The sequence below is a fragment of the Kogia breviceps genome, chromosome 4 (genome assembly GCF_026419965.1).
Source record: "Kogia breviceps isolate mKogBre1 chromosome 4, mKogBre1 haplotype 1, whole genome shotgun sequence".
Classification (NCBI taxonomy): domain Eukaryota; kingdom Metazoa; phylum Chordata; class Mammalia; order Artiodactyla; family Physeteridae; genus Kogia; species Kogia breviceps.
In genome coordinates, this window is record NC_081313.1 from 133,580,788 (window position 1) to 133,590,249 (window position 9,462).

General features: G+C 46.6%; 1 non-coding gene across 1 annotated transcript; it reads left to right on the top strand.

The window, feature by feature from the left end:
• Window positions 1-7,997: 7,997 nt before the first annotated feature.
• Window positions 7,998-8,103, top strand: LOC131756453 (U6 spliceosomal RNA). Its single transcript, XR_009335636.1, has one exon. It is a non-coding gene; the product is annotated as a U6 spliceosomal RNA (small nuclear RNA).
• The last annotated feature ends 1,359 nt before the right edge of the window (window positions 8,104-9,462 follow it).

Below are 9,462 nucleotides of genomic sequence, written 5' to 3' on the forward strand. Positions count from 1 at the left end.
CTTCTCATCCCTGGTGTTATGTCCCCAAACACTGCCTGCCCCCTGGAGCCAGCACCTGTGCCTTGTGGGGGCTACCATCTCATTTAGAGGAAAACAGGATGCTTGAGCTCAAAGTTGGGGAGTCAGTAGTGAGCAACAGAGGTGGGATTTGAAGTGAGGTCTGTCTGCCTTCTGCACCATACTAGGTGTCCTAGCAGTTATAGGCAGGGCTCTGTCACCTGATGGCTGTTGCGACTTTGGGTGGGTCACTTTACCTTTCTCTGCTTCGGTGTCCTCTTCTATAAAATAGAGGCAATCATAGCAAACCGCCCAGAAGGATTTGTGAAGAGTATATGGAATAAATGCCCATAAGGGGTCCAGCACAGCAGCAGACACACAGTAGGTGATAAATACATGGTTGCTGTTCACGTGAATAGAGTCCCAGGAACTTAACATGCTTACTGGGGAAATGTACTTCAGGGTCCTGAATCAGGGGTAGAACAAAGGGAGCTCAGGAGAGATGGGAAGGGAGGAGAAAACTGAGTCAGGTCTGGAGCTAGATGGCCCTGATTTCCAAGCACAGAGCAGGTGTCAAGGGTACCAGCTCTGAAACGGCTTGAATGACACAGTGCAGAACCACCAAAAGTTCTACAGTTAGAAAAGGCACAGCCAGTTCCCTAAACCTGGGTGGGATGATTTATCCTCCACAGGTGATAGCACTGACACTGGAGGCCTGAGGGAGCCTAGACAGCAGAGCACTGGCAGCAGGGAGCAAATTCTCAGGTTTCAGAAAGCCCAAGTCTAGGTAGCCCTTTTCAGGCCAAAGAACCTCACTTATGTAATTTCCCATCTCGTCACACGGTGGCGATAGTGCACCACTGGGAAAATCATCTTTACCTGGTGTCTCTCAGCCAAAACAATCGCTAAGTACCAATGCCTGCTAGGTGCCTCTAAGAGCTCTGGGAAAATCCTTACAAATCTCTATGAGGTAGAGTCTATTCATATCTCCAACTTACAGGGGGAAAAGTGGGCTCACAGAAGTCCAGTAGGACCCATATGATCACCCGACCAGGATTTGAACTCTGGTCTGTATGTCTCCCAGTCTGCCTATCCTAGGATAGGCAGCTGCTGGTTCTCTCTCCTGCCCCATCACTGAGCAGTGCTACCTTTGTGGAGCAGACTGCCCTGGGAGTAGAATATTAGACAGGACAAGAAGGACTTGCACTTCAGCTTTTTCTTGTTTACCTCACTTATGTAGCTTTTTCATTGAAGGTGAGGTGATGGGACAGTTCCCATCCCTGGCATAGAGAGGAGCTGGGCTGAGGGATGAGGCAACTAACACTGAGCACCTCCTCTGTGCCAGACACTATGCCAACATTCATTCCTACATGAATTCAGCACACAGTAATGAAGAACCCACTGTGTGCTGGTCACAGGTGACACAGTAGTCCCAAGCTTTTGGCACACAGCAGTAACTACTTACATATTTATTTCATATGTAAAGATATGTTTTTAAATATTTGTACTGTAAATGAGCCCTCAGCTTAACAAATATTTATTGAATGAAACACCTACCTTCAGCCTTGGGTACCAGTGAGACATTCAGGTAGCAAGTTTGGAGCTGCAGGATAAATCCAAGCTAGAGACTGAGGCTCAGAAACTACTGGCATTTATGAGATGCCAGTGACCAGACGGGATCCCTCAGGGAGTCTGGGTAAACAATCAGCAAAGACAGGAAAAAGGGGAGGCATGCCCATGATGGGGCAGCACAGAGAAGGGCTTGGGAAAGAGGTAGGAAGGGACCAGACCAGAGTGGGAGCTCCAGGAAATCTTGTCGGTTCCAAAAGGGTCAACAGAGACAAATGCTGCAAAGTGGAGCAACAAAGATTATGAAATATCACCGGTTTTGGCCAGAGTGGGACTGCTGGTGACCTGAAGCCAGATTTAAGTGGGATGAGGAGGGAGATGAGAAAGGGAGGCCAGGGTCAGTGGAGGAGAAAAGAGGCAGAGCCTGGCTGTAGACGCGTTGAAATCTTTTCTCTTAACAGGGGAAGAAACTACACGGTTTGTGGGCTGCCAGGAAGGAGCAAAAAGACAGGAAGGCTTGGAGCTCCAGGGGAGCGAAAGGAGAAAGATGCACAAAAGCGGGAGCAAGCATTAGGGCGGGACCCAAAGCCCAAGAGGAAGGCTGGTCCAGTCCTCTTTTCTATCTCTGAGCGATGGGGCAGGGCTAGTGGCAAATTCTGATAAATAGGCGTAAAGGGCAACCGCTGGCTGGAACTGGGGCATGCCAGACGTTGCCAGCCTCTTCCCAGCGCGGCCCCACGCACAAAACATCCTTTTCTGAGGCTCCACGCAGGCAGAGCAGATCGCCCAGCCCACCTCCTGGCCGCTTCTGATTGGCCCGCGGGAGCCACCTGACCGAGCCGGCCAATCAGAGGCGCTCTCCCAGGAATGAGGCCCCACGTGTGGGGCAAGGCGGAAGATGAGCTGTTGTGGGACCCCGGGGCTGTGCGGGTGGCGTGGGTACAGCCATTCTCAGCCCCTGCGGAACTCAGAAACTGAGGCCCGGCCTCCGCCAACCCTGCCCGGTTCCTGCCTGTCTGGCTGCTACGACCCCAAGTCCTTTTTGCTAAATCTCCTTCTCTCCTGCCAGCTACTGCGGTAAGCCGCGGTATGTTCTTCCCTGTACCACTGCCTTGACTGGTCTAAAGTGGTGATTTGGCGGAAGACAGACCCAAGTTCCAGTCATCGTGTGACCTATGACAGGTGTTTAACATTGCTGAGGCTCATCTGTAAAATGGGATTCTTAATGCCTACTGAGGTGTTTTTGTGAGGATTGTAAAGCCCAGTGCCTGTACACCGTGAGCTCCCAAAAACATTGGTTATATTTTTTATGATTGTTGATATTCCTACCTTTCAGGAATTCACAATCCTCATTACACATGACCTTGTGTTAAGGCTATTTTTTTATTCCTCTTCTCTTATTAGAATGTAAACTGCTTGTCCACGGGAATGTGCCTGTATGCCTTTTTAGTCTTCCAACTCCATTATCCCTTCACTTGGTCTGACAAGGGTAAATTTAACCTACAGAAACAGTAACGGGACAGAGTATACAAAATCATGGAATATATAGCACGGAAAATCTCAGCAGTTAGCTGGGGATATTCATAAAGCAACAGTGATGTACTGGAAAAAAACATCTTAGAAAACTGCCAAGTACCAGCTCTGTGAGCTCAGGCAGATCTTGACCTCTCTGAGCCTCGTGAGAACAATAATCATGACTGTAACAACTGCAGGACTCACCATGTGCTAGACACTATTTGAAGCTCATATTAACATTTCAACAACATCACTTGACAGAGGACACGCAGGCACAGAGAGGTTCTATTACTTGCTTAAGTTCACACAGCTATTAAGCGGTAGAGCAGCAGTTCAAGCGAGGCTTCTGGGCCAGAGGCTGTACCCATAACTTCATTGTGTGCTACCTCTCAGGCACCAGCACAGGCAGCTGGCACACTGAAGACCCCCTACACAGAACTATGGAGAGGGCTAGGGCTAACAGAGCAAAGTCTTCTGCATCCAGGAACCAAAGGAGGCCAGTATGGCTGAAGGGTGGAGAGGTAGGGGAACAATGAGCCTGGACTTGCAGGCAGGTCCACATCTTGCATGGTGTTCTAGGCCACAGTGAGGAGCTGGTGTCAGCACAATGGAAGCAAGTGACTAGGTGTTCTGAGGGCATTTCAGACCCCTTGTTGCCACAGACCTGGGATGCAGAAGGCAGCAAGGGCCTCTCTCTTACTGTTAGTTTCAGTCCCTGCCCAGCCTGGAGATCCAGGGCCTATCATATCCCTAAGTCACCTGGCTGTTCCCCAGGGTCCCCTTCCTGCTCAGGGGTAGAGATGCCACCACCTTGAGGCCCCCTCAACTCCTCCTCTCTGGTCTCTGAATTGCCTTAGGCTCATTAATATGACTAATTAGATAGGCCTTCTGAAATCACCTGCATCTTCCCATTGGCTACTATACAAACCTTGAGATGCCCTATTATTTAAGGCCTCTGCAAGTATCCCTGGGGCTTATTATGAACTCTAGACACATCAACTGACTCTCCAGGCAAGGGGCCCAGGATTTGCAGGAGCAGGGAAGCGCTTTTGTTGACTGTCATGCCTTAGTTGTTCATCTCATTGGTCCTGTCTTATCACTGACTCCTCTGGAAACTCCCTGGCATTCTCCTCAGGAAATGTTGCCTGTGGTCAGGGGCCCTGTGCTATGGCTTCTCCCCTGCCTCTGCTAGCCTGGGGCCCAAGGCCAACTTCACATGCACCCTCTCTAGCACTTCCCCCCTTGACCTTTCATCTGATAACCTTTTCACCCTAGAACCCTGGAGGGGATCCAGTCATGAGTGGAGGGTGCCCACTGGTTAGGCCCAAGCCTGGCTCCAGCCCCAAGGTCACTCAGCTGTCCTCAGCTTCCTTGAGCCTGCAGCCCCTCCCTTCCCCCTCACTTCCTATCTTTGGAGAAAACAGAGGTACTGGGTGGGACCTCTCTCAATTTCCTTCCCTTCCCACTTAAAACATAGCTGAGGCCCCTTGCCTTTCCCTACATGTCCTCTGCTTTGTGGCCCATCCATCCACCTATGACCCCATTCATACACCCTGCACCTCCTTGACCTCAGTGACTTCTCATTATTGTACCCTCAACTTTCCCCTCTCAACTGACTTCTTCCCAAAAGCATTGTACTTATTTGAGGATTTATTCATTCAATCCACAAATATTTATCAAGCATCTACTCTGCACCAGGCCTTGTTCTGGGCATTGGGAACACAGCAGTGAACAAGTCCTAACTTCTTGGTACTTCCATTCTAGACAGTGAGAAAGATGGAGGTGTGGACCAAAAAAAAAAAAAAAAATCAGGCAATTAAGACTTTGTAAGTTGGGGGGAGGGATATATTGGGGGTTTGGGATTGACATGTACACACTGCTATATTTAAAATAAAATGCCTCTCCATTAAAAAAAAAGACTTTATAGTACTGGCATAAAGATAGATCTATTGATCAATGGAATAGATTGAGAATTTAAAAAGAAACCCATGCTTCTATGGTCAATTGATTTTTCGACAAGGGTGCCAAGACCATTATTCAAGAGGAAAAGATGGTCTCTTAAAACAATGGTGCTGGAACAACTGGATATCCACATGCAAAAGAATGAAGTTGGATCCCTACCTCACACTATAGTAAATAAACTCAAAATAGACCAAAGTCCTAAATGTAAGAGCTAAAACTATAAAAGTTTAGAGAAAGCATAGGGATAAATTTTCATGACCTGGGTTAAGCAATGGTTTCTAAGATATCACCAAAAGCACAGCAACAAAAGAAAAAAAATAGATAAATTGGACTTCATCAAAATTAAAAGCCTTTGTATTTCAAAGGATACTATCAAGAAAGTGAAAACACAACCTACAGAATGGGAAAAAGTATTTGTAAATCTTATATCCAAAAAGGACTTGTATCCAGAATACGTAAAGCATCCTTATAACTCAACAACCAAAAAAGACATTACCCAATTTTAAAAAAATGTGCAAAGAGGGGACTTCCCTGGTGATCCAGTGGTTAAGAATCTGCCTTCCAGTGCAAGGGATGTGGGTTTGATCCCTGATCAGGGAACTAAGATCCCACGTGCTGTGGGGCAACTCAGCCCACGTGCCGCAACTACTGAACACACAGTGCACAACTAGAGAGAAGCCTGCGTACCGCAATGAGGAGCGCTCCACAGCAGAGGATCCCACAAGCTGCAACAAAGATCCCGCATGCCGCAACCAAGACCCAACACAGCCAAAAAAGTTTTTTTAATGGGTTCTCTTTAAAAAAATAATAATAAAAGATCAAAAAATGTGCAAAGAATCTGGATAGACATGTCTTTAAAAAAAATTAATTTATATTTTTTGGCTGCAGTTGGGTCTTTGTTGCTGCACGTGGGCTTCCTCTAATTGCAGCAAGCGGGGGCTACTCCTCATTGCAGTGCACATGCTTTTCATTGTGGCTGCTTCTCTTGTTGTGGAGCTCTGGCTCTAGGTGCGCGGGCTTCAGTAGTTGTGATGCGTGGGCTCAGCAGTTGTGGCGCATCGGCTTAGTTGCTCTGCTGCATGTGGGATATTCCTGGATCGGGGCTCGATCCTGTGTTGCCTGCATTGGCAGGCAGATTCTTAACCACTGCACCACCAAGGAAGTCCCTGGATAGACATGTCTTAAAAGAAGATATACAAATGGCCTATAAACACAAGAAAATGTGCTCAACATCACCAGTTGTTAGGGAAATGCACACTGACTGCTAATGGGTACAAGGTTTCTCTTTAAATGATGAAAATGCTCTGGAATTAGATAGTGGTGATGGCTGCACAACTTTGTGAGTATATTAGAAACCACTTGAGAATTCCCTGGCAGTCCAGTGGTTAGGACTCTGTCCATGAAAAAATCTGTACACAAATGTTCATAGCAACATTGTTCATAGTAGCCCCAAACTGAAACCATCACTGATAAACAAAACATCAACTGATAAATGAAATGTGGTATATCCATAGAATGGAGTATTATTCAGCCATAAAAAGGAATGCAGTACTGCTACATGCCACAACATGGATGAGTCTGGAAAACATCATGCTCAGTGAAAGAAACCAGACATAAAAGACCACATACTGTATGATTCCATGTATATGACATATCCAAAACAGATAGATCTGTAGAGACAGAGAGTAGATGAGTGGTTGTCAGGACCTTGGGGGATGGAGGGAATGGGGAATGACTGATTGCTAATGGGTACAAGGTTTTTCTTTAAGTGATGCAAATGCTCTGGAATTAGATAGTGGTGATGGCTGCACAACTTTGTGAGTGTATTAGAAACCACTGGGGAATTCCCTGGCAGTCCAGTGGTTAGGAGTCTGCCCTCTCACTGCTAAGGGGCTGTGGTTCACTCCCTGGTCTGGGAACTAAGATCCCGTAAGTGCAAGGTGTGGCCAAAAAAAGTTTTTTTTAATTAATTTAAAAAAAAAAAAGAAACCACTGGATTGTACATTTAATTTTATTTTTTAAATTTTATTTTTTGGCTGCACCACATGGCTTGTGGGATCTTAGTTCCACGACCAGGGATTGAACCCCGGCCCCCTGCGGTGGAAGCTCAGAGTCCTAATCACTGAATCGCCAGGGAATTCCCAGGTTGTACACTTAAGAAGGGCGAAGTTCATGGTATGTGAATTATATCTCAATAAAAAAAAAATAAAAAAATAAGTAGGGAAAAATCAGATAATTTCAGAGAATGGTAATTGCTATAAGTTACCTCAACAGGAAGATGTGATAGAGTGACCTTGGGTCAATCAGGGGTCCTCAAGGTGAGGGAGGAGCCAGGTGAGCCTGTCTGAAGAGGGGACTCTTGAACTGATAGATGGAAAGAGCCCTGGCAGAGCTGGGAGTGGAATCTTCCAGACACAGGAACACAGGCCCTGAGGTGGAATGGTTTACAGAAGACCAAGTCCCTTCTGCCTTTAAAAAAAGCCCTCCCTCCTAGCCCCTCTCCAACAGTTGCTGCCTCCTGTTCTACACAGATACATGTTTTCCAGTCATGGTTTTTGCCTAAAGTCCTCACCTGGGGGATGTGAAGACTTTCCAGATTGTTCTGAGCATAGTTGGAGTTAAGGGTACAAATTTCCAGACCTTTAACTTCCATCTGAACTCCTTGATCTGCCTGAGAAAACACCTCTCTCTAGTTCTTTCAGATGGCTTCCCACTCATGAGAGAAAAGCCACATCTCACCCAGATGAATCTCCCTGCATGGGCACCTCTGGAGAGCCCTCAGAGCTTCCCAAGGACTTACTTCACCCAGTAAACTCAGGGCAAGGCTTTGGCCTTGTCTGTCAGTCCTAGAATTAGAACCCAGCAGGGGGATGGTTGTCATGGGGATGCATATTAACATGCTGGTTTTAATTGAGAAGTGGAGTCGAATCTTTTCCGATTGAAAGTCAGTCTGAGTGCTGCTTCAGCAACACATATACTAAAATTGGAACACTACAGAGAAGATTAGCATGGCCTTTGTGCAAGGATGATATGCAAATTCATAAAGCATTCCATATTCTTGTATTTATAAAAAAGTCAGTCAGTTGGCTGAGGGATTTGATGATGGGGCCTGGTTTTGGCATTTCAGACACATGAGAGATGTTTTCTATAAATTGATAGAGTTGAATCTACAGCCCCAAGGTTTTGATTAAGATATATTTAAAGCACATATATAGTACACCAAAAATTATATTATTTGTAATATATGACTTAAAACTAGATACCGACTTTCAAAGATGAGTGGGTATATACATATTTTCTTGAAATTCTTTTCTTATAAATTTATTTACTTATTTATTTGTGGCTGCATTGGGTCTCTGTTGCTGAGCGCAGGCTTTCTCTAGTTGCAGTGAGCAGGGGCTACTTTTCGTTGCAGTGTGTGGGCTTCTCGTTGGTGTCTTCTCTTGTCGTGGAGCACGGGCTCTAGGCACGCGGGCTTCAGTAGCTGTGGCGCACGGGCTTCAGTAGCTGTGGCACATGGGCTTAGTTGCTCCGCGGCATGTGGGATCTTCCCCGACCAGGGCTCAAACCTGTGTCCCCTGCATTGGCAGGCAGATTCTCAATCACTGTGTCACCAGGGAAGCCCCTCCTGAAATTCTTTAAAGGGGTACTTGATCAAAAAATTTGGAAGACTGGGCAGTCCAGTGGTTAAGACTCCACACTTCCTTTTATAAGCCACTGCTTCTTTCTCAGCCTCTGTTTTCATCTGTAAAATAGGATAATGTCCTCTTTTTGCAGGGAGAAGATGGGTGGTTGGGTGTAAAATGGTAACCCTTAGGCGGGCAGAAGGTAGAGCCACTCTCCTGGCCACAGGCTGCAGACCTCCCCCTTCCTCTGACTGCATCCCCCCAGAGCCCAGCATTCTTCAACTTCTTTTTTTTCCCCTGGGAATCAGTACGTTCAGAAGTGCTCCTCTGGAGGCTAAGGGTACATCTGAAAAATCAAGTGCCCAGAGAAGGAGAAGTTTGGGGTGGGGGAGGGAAGACTGACCTGTTGGGCTGGGAAGCCTGGTGGCATCTGAAGGAAGTGTCTTGTGAGCAGCTGCTCTGTGAAGGCCCTGCCTACATTCACGTATTTAATCTGCACAACCACCCCATTTGTGAGGCTCAGGGAGAGGAAGGGACTTGCTGGTAAGTGGCCCTGGCTGCAGTTTGAACGGACATCTATCTAACTCCAGATCCTATAGGCTCTCTTACACTTTTTGAAAGTGTTGTCTGGCACAGAGACTTGTGTGTTCCCCAAACATCCCTGAATCCTTTTAGGGATGGTTTTGCACAATCATTTAGTCCACAATTTGAGCTATAATTCTTCTGTCTTTTGGAGACACAGACTTAGAGAAGAGGGGAGGGGATAGATGAAGCATTAGGAAATGTTACCCCA